At 43.2% G+C, this 15,370-nt stretch overlaps 1 non-coding gene across 1 annotated transcript; it reads left to right on the forward strand.

Annotated features, from left to right (window-relative positions):
- The first annotated feature begins 12,963 nt into the window (after positions 1-12,963).
- TRNAL-UAA (transfer RNA leucine (anticodon UAA)) lies at positions 12,964-13,046 on the forward strand. Its single transcript has one exon. It is a non-coding gene; the product is annotated as a tRNA-Leu (tRNA).
- The last annotated feature ends 2,324 nt before the right edge of the window (positions 13,047-15,370 follow it).

The following is a 15,370-nucleotide window of genomic DNA, read 5'->3' on the forward strand; positions in this document are numbered from 1 at the left end:
AGGCTTTACAATACAGTGTTTCTGTCTTGACAGAAAACTATTGAAGATTTTGTATAGCTTAAAACAATGAAATTGGGTAATATAGCCTTGGATTTTATGTGAAAATCCTGCCCTTAATTTTCCACCATTAGGCATATTTCTACTCTTTAAAATAATGCAAGGTGCCTCTAACTATAGCATCCAATTCGTTCATTTGTAATCAAGAGGATGGTTTGAAACATCCCCTTGTAATTAGAGTAGCAATTGACTTACTTTTCATTACAGAATTCAAAAGCATTACAATTAATAAAATGGTGCAATTAGAAATGGCAAATGAATAGTATTTAGAATGTAACCAGCATCACATAAATATTGAGCTTTTTTATTACCAGAATGTGTTATAAAGAATGGGCAAGTTGCCCTATACACTAGAAATTTCAGTTATAAACTTCAGTTGTATTTATTGGTAATAAAGAATTCTTTTTGGGTGAGACTATAAGAGATGCTTTGAAACCAGTGATATCCTAAAAAATGAACACTGAATGACAGTTTTTTAACACTATCATTTAAAAGTTCTTGAAGTATTTTTACACCCCCTTTTAAATTGCAAGCATCCTTAGCTATTCCTTGGCCCTATTCCATTTTTGCTAATCTATATCTCTGCATTTGCAGTCCCATAGTCAACTTTAGATATATCCCCTTCTGTATCTCATGATGCCATTATAGTCAATAGTGGGTAGAAGCAGAGCATGCCTCACAGGCATACCCCTTTATCTATTTTCACATGCCCTGCTATTTGTATATGCTCAGCCTAGCTATCCTAAACAGAAGTTCTTAAGTCAAGTAATGAGAACACACAAGTAATCATGTGTCTCTATGTTAATGTTTCTATGTCAGGGTCTTTATTCTCAGCCTGTACCACTTCCCAGGACACATCCCTTATATTAGTCTGGGTCCTGTGAGAAGCAGACTCCAGGTAGGAATGGAACAGGGTAGAGATTTTGTTAGGGGAAAACCTGCAAGAGCCCATGGGAAGGGAGTCTAGGAGCTGCGAAACTCTGTGCTGGTGCTGGTGAGAGAGGAGGAAGAATGGCAGTGTCCTAGGCTGCGGTGCAATCTAAAATGGCTCAGCAAGTCCATCAGGGTCACCAGTGTCTTTCTGGATAGGCCTGCTGTAGGGTCCCCACGGCACCCTCACCCCCCGCCCCGCTTCACTTATGCTGCTGCAGTTGGCAAGGTTCTCCTGGCCAGCACTGTCACCAGGCACACCATGCTTCCTCTGCTACATTGCTTTTTGATTTTTAAGGGCAACAAACAGGATCTTCCTTGTTTTTTGATCTTCACTTTCTGTATACTATCTTTAATTCATAGGTATTCAAATGTTTGTGGGCTAAATGAGGACTTTTTTGGAAAGTATAAAGCTTTGGTACAAAAAGGTATACTTTTTTGGAAAGTGTTTCTTTTATAGCATCAAACCTAATATCTGCCTTCCCTCTCTCAGGAGGCTCTGTGCTGGATGCCAGACCCAGAGTCGGTGGGAAAGTGACCTGAGGGTGAGGAGTGGGGCTTGGTGAGGGGAAAAAGAGATGGGGCTGGAGAAAGATCTTGGGCGAGAAGCAGATCAACCAAGAGAACGGTCAGTTTGCAAAGGCTGTGCAGAGAAACAATGGAGGTTGGTCACAGGGACAGCAGCCAGCGTGACGGGGTTGGCGGGGGGAACGCCAGTCTAGCTGCATGAGATGGAGTCTGGAAGTATAGACCGTCTTACAGGTAGCCTCAGATTGGATGCAAAGAAAGTTGCAAATCTTTTTATCTGGAAGGGAATTCCTCCCCCAACCCTTGTTATTCCTCTGGTCATGTAAAATGAGCATTATTATTATTATTATTATCATCATCATCATTATTAAAGACTTATTTATTTATGCATACAAGAGCTGGGGTACAGGCCAGAGGTGTGGGGGTGAGAGGATCCACCAGAGACAGAGTGGGGAACAGAACAGGCAGACTGACTGAAATACACTGCTGAGGGGAGCAGCGGGCAAGTCAGGAGAGGTCTGCTGCGCCATGTGGGTTGCTTCCTCGCAGTCCAGGGGATTGAACTCGTGCTGCAGTGGCTGTGGACAGCTTCATAGGTTGTGTCTTAACCCCTTGCGCCACCAGGGAGGCCCATATTATTATTATTTTTGACAAAATGTTTTGGCTCAGCATCCTCAGGTTTCAGCACAACGTATGCCTCTCCAACGTGGCATGTAGTGGGGTGCAAAGTACCTAGCACTCTGGTCCTGGCCATGAGAGGCTGTGTTTCAGGGTGGCAACTTCAGACTTCAGTCCAAAGATGTTCTCCATTGCTGAGGTGGATTGGGTAACCCCTGAGTGTGTGTGGGTAACCCCTTCCCCCCACACCCCTTAAGGACCCATGTTTTTTCCAAAAAAAAAGTTCTACCACATGTGTACTCTGCAGACAAATACCTACAATGCCATTCTTTCCTCTATAGAAATTGAAGACCAAGGGGAGATTGGAGGACCCGAAACTGACCATCTTTGAGCTGTGAGTTGGGCGGGACTGCAAGAACTCCTCTTTGCTAATGATCATCTGGCAGATCTGCTGTTTCATGGCCCAAGACACCTCCCAGCTGCCAGCAGCTGGTGTACCAACTCTTCCAAAACACAATTTCTCACCAAATGGAGAAGCATCTCCAAGGGGTAGAGAGGATAAACAAGGAATGTAACCCCCAAATAAAAGGAAACTATTTGGCCTATGAGAGCCAAAGACAGGAATTTTTCTTGAGGCTAGAAATGTTGAACTGGTTCATTCTTTTGCCCTGCCCTATAGTTTACCCTGGTCTAATGCAACCTTAAAAGGACAGGATGAAGTAGCACAGTTTCTTTGTAACTCTCATATCCATTTTGTAATCTGGTTTATGAAAGAAACCTGTCAAACAAGAAATGTTGCTTGTAACTTGTAAGATATTAAGACCTGCACTCACCCTGGAGAAAGTGAGAAAGCAAGCTTGTTCTCTAATGCTGCCCCTCAGCAATCCAGCAGCTTCTTCTGTTTGTCACCCGAGCTGGTCATTAACAATGTTTAAGTGACTTTGCAGCAAATTCTTATTTTCAAGGGGAAACCACAGCATAATTAGCAAAAATTGCATCGCCTTCCACTGCTAAGAGTTTCAGTGCAATGTTAAAAATGGACTGGCAGAATACCCTAGGGACATCAAGATGGCAAAAGACAGCCTCTTCTTCTCGGTAAGACAAGAGCCTTAAAATCAATACTCTGGGAAGGACTAACCCAGCAGTGTGAATGAATTTGAGGCTTAACAAGGACACCCAAAAGGGCAAAGTGGGAGGAAGAGGCCTCAGTAAGGTGGCCAAAAATTAGAAAGGGGAAGCTGAAAATACTAAAGTTGCTTTCCTGTGAACCAACCTAATTAGTTTTCACCTGAAAATAAATTTAATTTCAAATTAATTAAATGAAGTTATATAATTTAATTTAGATGAAATTTAATTTCATTGAAATTTTTCAAATAAAAATTGGAAGCAAAGAACTTGCCCAACTGAAGAGATTGGTAGGGACAATGATTACAGCTGGAAACTGAAGGTTGTCTTTTTCCCCTATGAGATGCATTTAAGTAAAATTGTGTCTATCCAGCAGTGCAAGTAAGTAACTTGTGTGTTATATGGCATCCTGTGATAGAATTTCCTTTGGATTTAAATTCAATGTGCTAAGGGGGATTACAATTTTGGCCTAATACCTAAAGGTCTTTATAAATTTCTGATTACTTAAAGCCTTATAGTCATTTGCATACTAACTTATTCTCTTTTGACTTTTTTTTGTAAAAAAATTAAAAAAGGTCTGACTGTTCTTACAAATTGATAAAATATGATTTCTACTTTTCCTATTACTGCACCTTCTTGCACAATAATTCCCTTTAGTCTATTGTTTCTTTGCTTGGTCTAATTTTACCCAAAAGAAAAATTTTAAGTATATATGTATTTCCATTTTCAAAATTTCATAGTCTTAAAAACAAAGTGGATACTGTGGTTTATACCTCAGATGAAAACTCGGAGTATTAAAGGTATATGCCATGTAGCAACTAAGCAACTGATTTACCTTCTCAAACTGTTTTACAAAAACAGAAGAGAAGGAAAACATTCATGAATTCAGATTTATATTATCAACTCCTCTGACTTATATAAAGAAGAAAGTAGATGTAATTTGTCAAAGGCCAAATACCCTATGTGAGCTTGGGGGGCTGCATTTGCCTTCTCTTGGGCTGTATCTGCTCACAACACAACTATAATAAATCATCAGATGTGGGTAAGGTAACTTAAAAAAAAAGGGGAGGGAAATTATTGCTTCCCAGTGCTTGGTAGCATAAAAACACAGTTACAGCATATATTTTTCAAGGTATTAGATCAAATGAGTTAGCTAACACACCTGGATGGAAAATGGCCAAGGATTCTGCTTTTGACTCTTTCCTCTCTACACATTTTTTCCCAATTATTTATTTATTTATTTTTATTGAACTAACATTGCATTGTAAGAGTATATATGTTTCAGATCTGCATCATTAAAAATCAACATGTGTATATACTACATTAAGTGCACCACTGAAAGTACAATTCAACTCTTTACCATACAATTGACCTCTTTTACCCAATTTACCTACTTCCCTTCTCCCTTCTGGTGACTACTAATTGATCTTATAGTCTAAAAGTTTATTTTTGTTTTCTTCAGTTCATCTATTTATTTGGTTATTCTGTTTACTGCAATGTGAATGAAATCACATGGTATTTTTTTCCTTCCTTCCGACTTATTTCACTAAGCTTAATAACCTCATGGTCTGCCCTTAAGGTTGTTACAAATGGCAGGATTTCATCCTTTTTTATAGCTGAGTAGTATTCCATTGTGTATATATGTATATATATATATATATGTGTGTGTGTGTGTGTGTGTATATGTGTGTGTACGTGTGTGTATGTTATTTATCCAATTTTTATCCAATCATCTTTTTGGGTGATATCTTCTTTTTGGGTGATATCTTCTTTTTGGGTGATATCTTCTTTTTGGGTATATATTTTTTGGGTGTTATCTTCCATTCCATGTCTTTGATACCGTATAGTCAAAATTTCCAAACCTTTATGGGGAGGAAATTGACCACTGATGAGCCTAGCGGACCCTTTTAGTTTGCCTAACAAGGAGCAAACATCCTCTCAATTTTAGCCAAGATATCCAGGTGCATGAGCATGAGTGGGCAAGCTCCATGAGCAGCTGTTACCCAAGCAAGACACTTTTCATCTGTTAGTGAGACTGGTCTTCTTCTCATCTTTAACAAATAATTGTTTTTGAGTAGTAGAAGTCAGCTTATAATGTATCCAGCTGGGTCCTGTTCAAGCATACCACGAGATGATGAGCAATTACACACATTGCCCCACTGTGATTCCGGCCAGTACCATGTGACACCCATTGCATTGGCCTGAGTCATTTGCTCAGTAATCTATACCTTTATCCTACTGAAAGCTTGCCCATTCTTCTTCAATGTCCCACAAATTCCTCAAACTTGGCATTCTAGTCTTCCTACTGTGAACCTCCTTCAGTTAATGGAATCATAATCCCCCTTTCTTATTACAAGCAAAACATCTCTGTCTGCAACCAAATGGAATTAAAGAATTCTTGCTAATACAAAAAAAAAAGGCTTAATATTTGTGGGCTATTATGTGATTAATATAATCCAAAATGTACACCATACTTGAAACTTCCTGTCTGAATTTTTCTAGATGACCCCATAAAAGAGTTATTTCACATATCAGAAATTGTGTTTTGATTTACATTTAAATGTAAATAATCCGTGGTAATGTGACTGTTCACTCAATAAATGTCTGTAAAGTGCAGAATTGATATTACTTCACGTGTGTTCAAACTTGCAGGCATATTCTTTTCTGTATATCACTTGTCTGGACCAACTTCCTGTGGTTCTGTCGGCACAGCATGAGTTCTAAGAGCTCCTTTCACTTTCACAAATGTCTGGGTTTGAATGATAAATTACATTCACCCAACATCTATATGATATACAATCTAGGGGTTTCCTGACTTGACATTTTCTTCACTCAGCCTGCCCTTTAATGCCTCACCAGTTTAATGGGAGCCCATGTTCTGAGAAGCTGCAGGAAGCCCTGTCCTCGATAGATAACCCCTGTCCTTGGTGTGAAGCCCCCACGACAGTCCTTTCTTCCTTCACTGCCACTGCCTGCTTTCTTACTAACCAAAACCAAAGTAAAATAAATATTCTTAAGGAATAAAGAAAAATTTAAAGTAAAATAACAAGGAAGGGAGAAAATTCAGAACATTGAAAATGATTAAGTTAAATCATAAGGGTTAAAATAAAATGTAATGGAAGGTGAACAATTACAACAAATTACTTTCTAGCACTTTGAGATACCTGAGTGTGCTTTTAGATTTATTTTTTAATTTTTATTTTTAAAGATTTATTTTAATTTTTATTATGAGCACAAGAACTGGTGTGCAGGCCAGAGGTGCAGGGGGGAGGGGGGGTGGTGAGAGGATTCACCAGAGACAGTGGGGAGAACAGGCGGATCCACTGAAATGCACTGCTGAAGGGAGCAGTGGGTGAGACAGGGGAGGTCTGCTGTGCGATGTGTGTAGCTCCCTGTTCGGGGATTGAACTCATGTGGCAGAGGCTGGTGATAGCTTGATAGCCTGAGACTTTAATCCCTAGGCCACTAGGGAGGCTCCTGCTTTTAGGTTTAGTGAAAAATAAAAATAAAAAGCAACAACATATAAAACAAAATAAAAACAAGATTAAGAAAAAATTTTCTAACCTCAATTAAGAAAAAGTTTTCTAACCTTTTTAAAGGATGTAAAACTAATAATATTTTTAAAGAAAATACAATTAAAGACAATGTAAGGAAAACCAGATACAGGCAGAACATTTAAAGGGCAGGGAACTAAAATAGAATAGGGAAAACTAGAAAAAAATTAAGTAAATGAAATGATAAATGGTATGTGCGTCTCACAGTAAAGTGAACTCAAACACTGTTCCATAAAACAGAATTTGTCTTTAATAAAGTTGGAAAATAAAAAATGACAGGAAAAGAGGAGAGGAGGGAGGTAGAATTATTTAACAAATGTTAAAGTAAAAGGAATACTCTGGCAGCAACCCTACCATGAGATTAAAACTTGAGCCTGCCTCAGAATCACCCAACTCTGAGATGTGGACCAAGAAGCCAGGGTGGGCCTGAGAATTTGCATTTCCAGCAAGTGCCCAGGTGACCCTGATTCTTTGAAAACATGTGTGGTTCTCATAGACATGTGTGTGTTACAATTTTTTAAGTCACTTGCCATGTTTTGAGCTGCCTGATGGAAAGGCCTCTGGACGAGGAGCTGAGATACTCCCAGGCTGCTGGCAGGGATTTGGAACGCAAGCCCTCGCTGCAACAGCCTCAAAGGAACAGAATCCTATCAGCCATCCCTGGGGCGCTCTTAGAAGTAGGGCCTGCCTCATCCAAGCTGGGAGCCCCGGGTCAACCTTGAGGCTGAGGCATCTGGCAAAGCTGCACCTGGATCCCTGACTCTTAGCCACTGTGCGGAAAACAAATGATTGTCGGTATAAGCTTCCAAATTTTGGGATAATTTCTTCCATGACAATAGATAGTAACATAGCCAGGAAAGGGCAAAAACAAAGGTTTGGGAAATAGTGGGGGGAGAAAAATCTCCTATAATTCTAACACTCAGACACAACCACTGCTTATTTTTTGCATGTTTTAGTTCATTCTGCATATATATGTATATACATATAAAGAATGTGAATAAAATTCTGCATCGTATATTTTCATTTAACATTAAAGCACATGTATTCCCATGTTGCAATAAAATTTTTTGTACTTATTTTTCTATTGAGATATAATTAATATATTATGTGTACAACTGGCCTATATTTAAAGACATGTTATCTTCTACAACGAATGAATTGTTGGGTTACAGGTGAGTGGTTTCTGGTTGTCTATGGCTCAATAAAGAACAAAGTCTTTTTTTTTTTTTTTTTTTTTTTTTTATAGAGGCATGCTTTATTTATTTGTTTGCTGGTTTGTTTGTTTTGTTTTGTTTATACATGCACTGGGTACAGTCAGAAGCGCGGGAGGGTGAGAGAATTCACCAGAGCCAGAGCGGGGAGCAGAGCAGGCAGAAGGACCGAAGTACACTGCTGAGGGGAGCAGCGGGCGGCAGGAGAGGTCTGCACGCCATGTGGGACCCTCCTCTGGTGGCCGGGGAGCAGCCGGGGATTGAACCGCCGCCGCAGAGGCCGCGGGCAGCTTCGCAACCCAGCGCTCAACCGCTGCGCCACCAGGGAGGCCCAAGAACAAAGTCTTTAAGAACAAAGTCTCTCTGTCACTTACCATTTTGATATCTTTGGAGTCTGATCCACTCATGGTCACAGGCTGACTAACGCAATTCCAAGAATTAAATCTTCACACATTCTCACTGAAGGCAGGAAAAAAAGGGAAGGAATAGTAAACACATTCACTTCTTGAAACTTTTATTTTGTGATTCAGAAAGAAAATATCTCAGAGCCCTCATTCAACTTTCCCTCATCTCTCGTTGGTCAGAGCTGGCTCACTCACTGTGACCACCCTCACTTCCCCTAATCTGATACACACACCAATTACTGTCAAGACAAGACTATGACAATTCTGATTTAGACCACAAATGATTAAATTGCTTTGGACAGGAAAGGAGTCTTCTTTCTTTCCTAAATCAAATTAGGGAATGGCTATTAGAAAAGTCACAGATATTGGCCACCACAGGCTCCTGTCTTGAGTCAGGTATCCTGGAAGATAATTGATATGTTATTTCACTTAATTCTTACAACTTTATCTGAGCTATCATTATATTCACTTAACAGATGAGGGAACTGAGACTTGAAGAAGTTAAGAAGAAAATAGCTAGAAGAAAATACAAATTTGAGCTATGTTTACTAAATTTACAATTTAAACAATACCTTTATAGTATGTGTCCAGTTGCCTGTTGCTTGATCTATAGGTCAGAAAAATCATTGTTATAATAATGACAATGCTGAATTATGTACAAAATGGCTAATTTATAGTCTGCTTTCTATATAGCATATATGTATACATTATTTCATTAAGATTTGAAACAAAAATGTAAATTCTGTAAGCATTAAAACAGGAAATTCTGCCAAGAACAATACATTCCAAAGGATATCACATATCTTAATTTTTATAACAATAAGTGAGATCAGGTAGAATTGGAAGGGCACCTCTAAAATCTAACTAGAAACTTTCCAAGTTTTGTACGACTTACATTTATTTGTAGTTAACTAACTTACAAGTTACTTATCTCACTTTTTAATTCTATGTGTGGTGGGAAGATAGGATTTATGTTGGGCCTTGGAGGAGAGTTAGACAAAGAATAGCATGGGGAAAGGAAGAAGAGAGAAAAAAAATGACTTTGAATATTCCAGGGACATGGAATCCCTGTTTAGTATGACTGGGACTTAGGGGATGTGAATAAGATTTCATGTTCTATTTTATTCACTTTTGTATTTGAATTTTATACAACTTTTGTAACCTAACTCTGTTTTGATAAAGCTATTTTCATTTTGAAAAGATAAAGAGAAAAATAAGGGTAGACGCTGTATTTCAAAAGTTCTTAGGGCAAACAAAGTCAATGAGTGGTCTTGTAAAGCCTAGGCAATCCAATCAGGTGTTTGCAAAAAGAATAGAAGCAAAGTTGAATATCAGCAAAGAGGTGAGCAGATGATTCTTTTAAAATATATGCATGGAAACAAAATATATGCCTGTGAATGTGATATCAAAGCTAGAGAAACTAACTTTGGCTAGTATATGTATGTTAGCTATCTATAGGTATGTAAAAAATAACACAACTTTCTTAGCAACTTAAAATAACAAATATTTATTATGTAATTTCTGAGGGCCAGGAAATCAGGGCTTAGCTGAAGGTGATCAGGGCTGTAGTCTTCTGAAGGCTTGATTGGGCTGAGGATCCGTTTCCAAGCTCACTCATGTGCAACCTCAGTTACTTGATGGTGGTTCTTCACAATGAGGACCTGTCACAGCATTCCTCATGAAGTGACCCTGGCATCCTCCTGAGGAAACGATCCTAGAAAGAGAGAAACCACGATGGTAGCAGCTGGGACTTTTGATGACCTAGACTCTAAGGTTGCATATCACCTTTTCCATGTTATTACACTCATTAGAAATTAGTCAGTACATCTAGACCACACTCAAGGGGAAGGGAATCAAGCTTCATGTTTTGAAGGCAGCAGAATTCAAACATTTACATGCCTATTGTCTACACCACCACAAAATGCAGAAAGAATATACCGATACAAACAATCACAAACAGTGACTAACAGTTTAAATCGGGTGAAACGTTTCCCTATACATAAGCCAAATGCAATTTCCTGAATATGAAGCCATTTCATTGTTACAAAATCTGTCTTAATAATGTCATTTACTCGCTAATGCCATCAATTTTAACAAATGCCATTGCACAGCACTTTTCATATTTTGTTCCAGCTCTCAAGTGGACATTGGTCATGGCTTGTAGTCTCCAGCATCTTTTGAACACCTCTCCTATGTGTGGGGAATTTCCTTCATTTTGAATGCCTGCTTCTTTTTTTTTTTAAATTTATTTATGCATACAAGAACTAGGGTACAGGCCAGAGGCGTGGTGAGGGGGTGAGAGGATTCACCAGAGACAGAGTGGATAACAGAACAGGCAGAGTGACTGAAACACACTGCTGAGGGGAGCAGTAGTCAAGTCAGGAGAGGTCACCATGTGCGTCACCATGTGGGTCACTTCCCTGGCCTAGAATCGAACTAGTGCTGCAGTGGCTGCGGACAGCTTCATAGGCTGCATGTTAACCACTTGCTCCACCAGGGAGGCCCTTGAAGCCTTTTTCTTAAGGAAGAAGCCAGAACTTTGTGTCCCAGCCTTCCTTACAGCTAGGACCTAGGATGCAACCTGTGTTCTTCCACCTGGACATTCCCATGGAAGGTTTGGAACCAGCAGTGTGGCTCAGACTCCAGTAAGAATGGAAGAAAGAACACCAGTGTTGGATGAGACCTTATAGTCTTCATCTCAGGGCTCTGCTTTCCCCTGTGTTAGCTTTATTCTCAGATAGCCTGTTTCCATTAAGGTATCCCAGTTTATCGGTTTCGAATTCTCATCATCCATTGCTTCATTAACAACCACAATGTAGGGGTACAAGACAATAGCAATTTTATTCTGCCCACAGATTCTGCAAATCAGGAATTGGAAAAGGATACATTAGGGACAGCTTGTCGGAGTCCATGCTACCTGGGCACTTAGCTGCAAGGATTCAATAACTGGGACCTCTTGATAGGTAGGAGTCAATGGAAGGCACATTAACGCACATTTGTAGCAGTTAATATTGGCTGTTGGTTGGGGCTGTGGGACTGGTAGAAAAGTTCTGCAAAGCCCCTGAGGTATGGCCTTCTGTTGCCTTAATTTTAAAAATGGAGTTATGAATACTTGTGGGATTGTTAAGAACATGAAATTAGGTAATGGATGTAGAGTGCACCTGGTGGGTACTTGATACACCTTTGTATTACTATTACCATGCTAAGTGCTGTCAACACGGAATTTTATGAAACTGGGGCCTCTGACAAGTGGTGCAACAAGATGGAGATGGTGGGTGGGGATCCTGGATGGTGACTACAAGGCTGCCTCCAGGCCCAGCAGAGTCCAAGCTCCTCTTCCTCTCAGCAGGTCAAGGCAGAGCCTGAGGAAGCTGCTCTGTCTGGTCGTGTGCAGGCCTCATGCTCAGTAGGAGGCACACTGTGGGGCAGGGACACAGGTGCTGGCCTCTGGTTCCTCGTGATCCAAAGCCCAGTCATTATCTTGGGGGGGCTCCAGGGGGCGTCTATTGTATGTTCTCGAATGGATCCTGCAGACCAGGGCAGCAGCTTGAGCGCCAGGCTCCCCAGGTCAGGACCATGTCCAGGGGTCACAGGAGTTGCAGGAGGTGGTGGTGCTGCGGCTGTCTTCCCGCAGGACCTGGGGAGTGAGCAGCCCTCGGGCCGTCTACACGTACTGGAAGTTCTCAGTCAGAGAAGCACGGCCTGGAGTGACGAGGGCTTGGCTGCCAGAGGCCCCCCGGCCACCTGCGGCGCTGGCACCCCACGCCTGGCCCTGTGGCCGATGCCAGGGCCATGGCCGGGCGACCTGGCCGGCAAAGACCATCCTGGAGACCGAACCCCGCGCACAGACAGGAGGGGGCGCAAGGCCGCGAGGTCCCGGGGGCAGCACAGCGACACCCAGGTGCTCGGCTGCGCCCTGGTGCCCCAGGACGCCGCAGCTCGGAGCGCGCGCAGCGGGGGCAGGGCCTGCGTGTGCAGAGGGGGTCCCGGGCAGACCCCCCATTTCCACAGCGCCTCCTCCTCGTGTGACCCGAGACACAGGGTCAGCTGAAAGGCCGCCCGTGTGTGTGTGGGGGGGGGAAGGGGGGGACAGGGTCCCCCCAACTCTGGTTGTGCCCGTGCAACTCCACCCTCGACAAGGCTCCTGTTTGGAATAAACCGAGCAACGCCTCCCCCGCCTCGGGCTGCACGCGGCGGGCGCCGGCCCGTGCAGCGCGTCCCCCGGGGGTGCAGAAGTTGGCGGCCCGGGGTCTGCGCGCCCGCGCACCTCCAAACCGAAAGCAGAAGCGGCGGGGCCGGGCGCAGCGGGCGCGCCGAGCTCCTCTGCAGTTGCCGGCGCTGCCGCGGCGGGCGGGGGGCAACCGCGAGCTGCGGCGGCGGGAAAAGCGGGGCTCCCGCGGGGAGGGGGCCCCGCTCGGGCGGGGAGAGGCCAAAGAGCCGCGGCGGAGGCGCCCCCGCGGCCCCGGGGAGGGTGCGGGGCGCCGGCGGGGGACGGCTGCGTTTGTAGGAAGAGCGGAGGAGACACCGTGCGCCTGTACCAGGATGGCCGAGTGGTTAAGGCGTTGGACTTAAGATCCAATGGACATATGTCCGCGTGGGTTCGAACCCCACTCCTGGTAGAAGCGTTTTATTTTCTCCCCTTCCTTGTTTGCGTTTTAAATACACATTTCATCGACTACGCCACGCCTCAGCCTCCGAGAATTCCCTCTTCGGGCGGGGACAGGCGCTATCCCACGGCGCGCGGGGCTGGGCCGGGCCGGGCCGGGCCGGGCCGGGCGCTGGGCCAGGCGGCGCCGCCCGCGGGTCGCACCCCCGGCTCTGTCTCCTGCGGGGCGGAGAAGCCCGCGGGGGGAGCCCCGGGGAGGGGTGAGCCTGGTCAGAAAATTGCCTCTGCAGGGAAGTCCTCCTACCTGGACCCCCTTCTGAGGCTCAAGGGAACCGCGTGCACAGTTCTTCCATTGACTTCGTGAGGGGGGAGGCACTTTGTTGCTCTGTTCTAAAATGGATCCTTACTGGCAGTCGGTGTAGGATTTTAAAATGCTAATGGCATGGTCTAGTTTTTTGTTTATTTTTAATATTTTATAAATTCCTCCTCTGGGAGGAAGGGGTTTGAGATAAGAGAAAGGGATCCTGGTCATGCTCTGTTTCCTGACCTGGATGGTTGTTGCCAGGGTATTTGCTTTATAAATTATTTGTCAGATCAGTGTAAAAGAATAATACAGTTCAAAACACAACAAAGCAAAACTGGACAATTATAAATCAGAGACATCCTGCAGGGGAGGAGGCAGGAGAGGGATCAGAGGGAAGAGGGAGGAGCACAGGGGACTGAGGTGATGGTGCACAGGTGCATTGGTGAAGGAAATTCTATGGGGACTACACCTGAGGGGGTGGGGGGAAGCAAATATTGTTTAAAAATGAACAATGATGAAAAAAATAATATATATAAAAGAAATTATTTGTCAGTATCTGAGTTGTATGCACTTTTCTATGTATAGAAAATACATAGCTCACAATAAAACATGTTCAAGTAGAAGAAAAGGAGAAAAATGAAAGTTTTAAAACCAAGAGGAAAGATAGTTGCAAAGACAGCACATTGCAAAGAACTTAAAAAAATCGTTTAGGGGTAAGATACGGACTAGATGTTCCAATAAATGCAACCATTTAAGTCATAAATTAACGTTGATAATTACTACCACCTAGTCCCTGGGCCTCATTTAGCCACCAGCTGTCTTTTGTAATAAAGAGTCATGTGTTTTGTTTACTTGTCACATCTCCTTAGGCTTCTTCAGCCAGGCCAATGGCCCCTTACTTTCATGATCTTGACATGTCTGGAGGTGACAGGCCAATCATTCTGTTGAACATCCCTTTGTCATTCTGCGTTTGTGTGTCTCCTTGTGATTGGATTCGGGTTAGGCGCACATTGGCAGGGTTATGGCAGAAGTAATGCGGTGTTCCAAACGCATCCTCTCAGGTGGCATGATTTGAAGGCATCCTGCTACTGATAATTACTTAATTCACTTGATTAAGCTTCTCTGCCAGACTTCCACAGTTACTTTTTCCCTTTGCAGTGAATGCATAGTTTGAGGGAAGTGTACTGAAGCTATATAAGCATCACATTACTCGTCCAACTTTCCATTGTATTCAGTTATTTATGGAATCATAGTTTTATAAGTATGTACTTACGTTTTTTTTTTTTATCTTAGTTAATGGTTACACTCCATTCTGCAATTATTTGTTTTGATGTTCAAAGTGTCCCACACATGGCCAATGGGAGTTCAATCAAGGTCACTTTTGACAAGTGACTGTCGTTCTTTGGCACTTCCTTACTTCCTAGTTCAAAATATTCCATGCTCACTGTAGGGTCAGTGAAGCTGGTCAGGTTTTATGCCGCTGGCCTCTGTGGCTATCACCTGTGGCCTTGAACGCAGATAGCGCTTGGGAGCGTGGGTGCAGGGCATGAATGCCTGACTGTGGACACCTGGAGCATAGTATGGGCATACCTGAGTGGGTACACCTGAGCCTGGAGGCTGAGGCTATAAAGGCAGCGTCACACAGACAGGGCTTAGCAGAACAGCTAAGAGAGGACGAGCGATGACTGTAACAAGGAAAGACCATGTGCAAAAGCGCGAGAGAGCCTATAGCGCCAGCAGGGCATGGGGCAAGCTCTATTGATTCACTCAGACCGGTAAAGGTGAGTCCTGGAAACATCAGTTTTTTCAGGCTTTTGCTGATCTTTCTACACTATTTGTAGTGAGGCAACCAGGTACAGCGCAGGCTGCAGGGGCAGAGGGTTAGCCAGCCTCCCAACCCCTGCCAAATCTTTACTCTCTCAGGGCTTGCTCTGACATTCTCTCTTAGCCTTTCTCTATCGCTTTCCACTGCCCACCATCCTCTGTGGCGCTGCCCTTATATCCCTGACCTCCTAGGCACAGATGTGCATACT

The sequence above is a fragment of the Talpa occidentalis genome, unplaced genomic scaffold (genome assembly GCF_014898055.3).
Source record: "Talpa occidentalis isolate TD23 unplaced genomic scaffold, MPIMG_talOcc4v2.1 talOcc4.2, whole genome shotgun sequence".
NCBI lineage: Eukaryota > Metazoa > Chordata > Mammalia > Eulipotyphla > Talpidae > Talpa > Talpa occidentalis.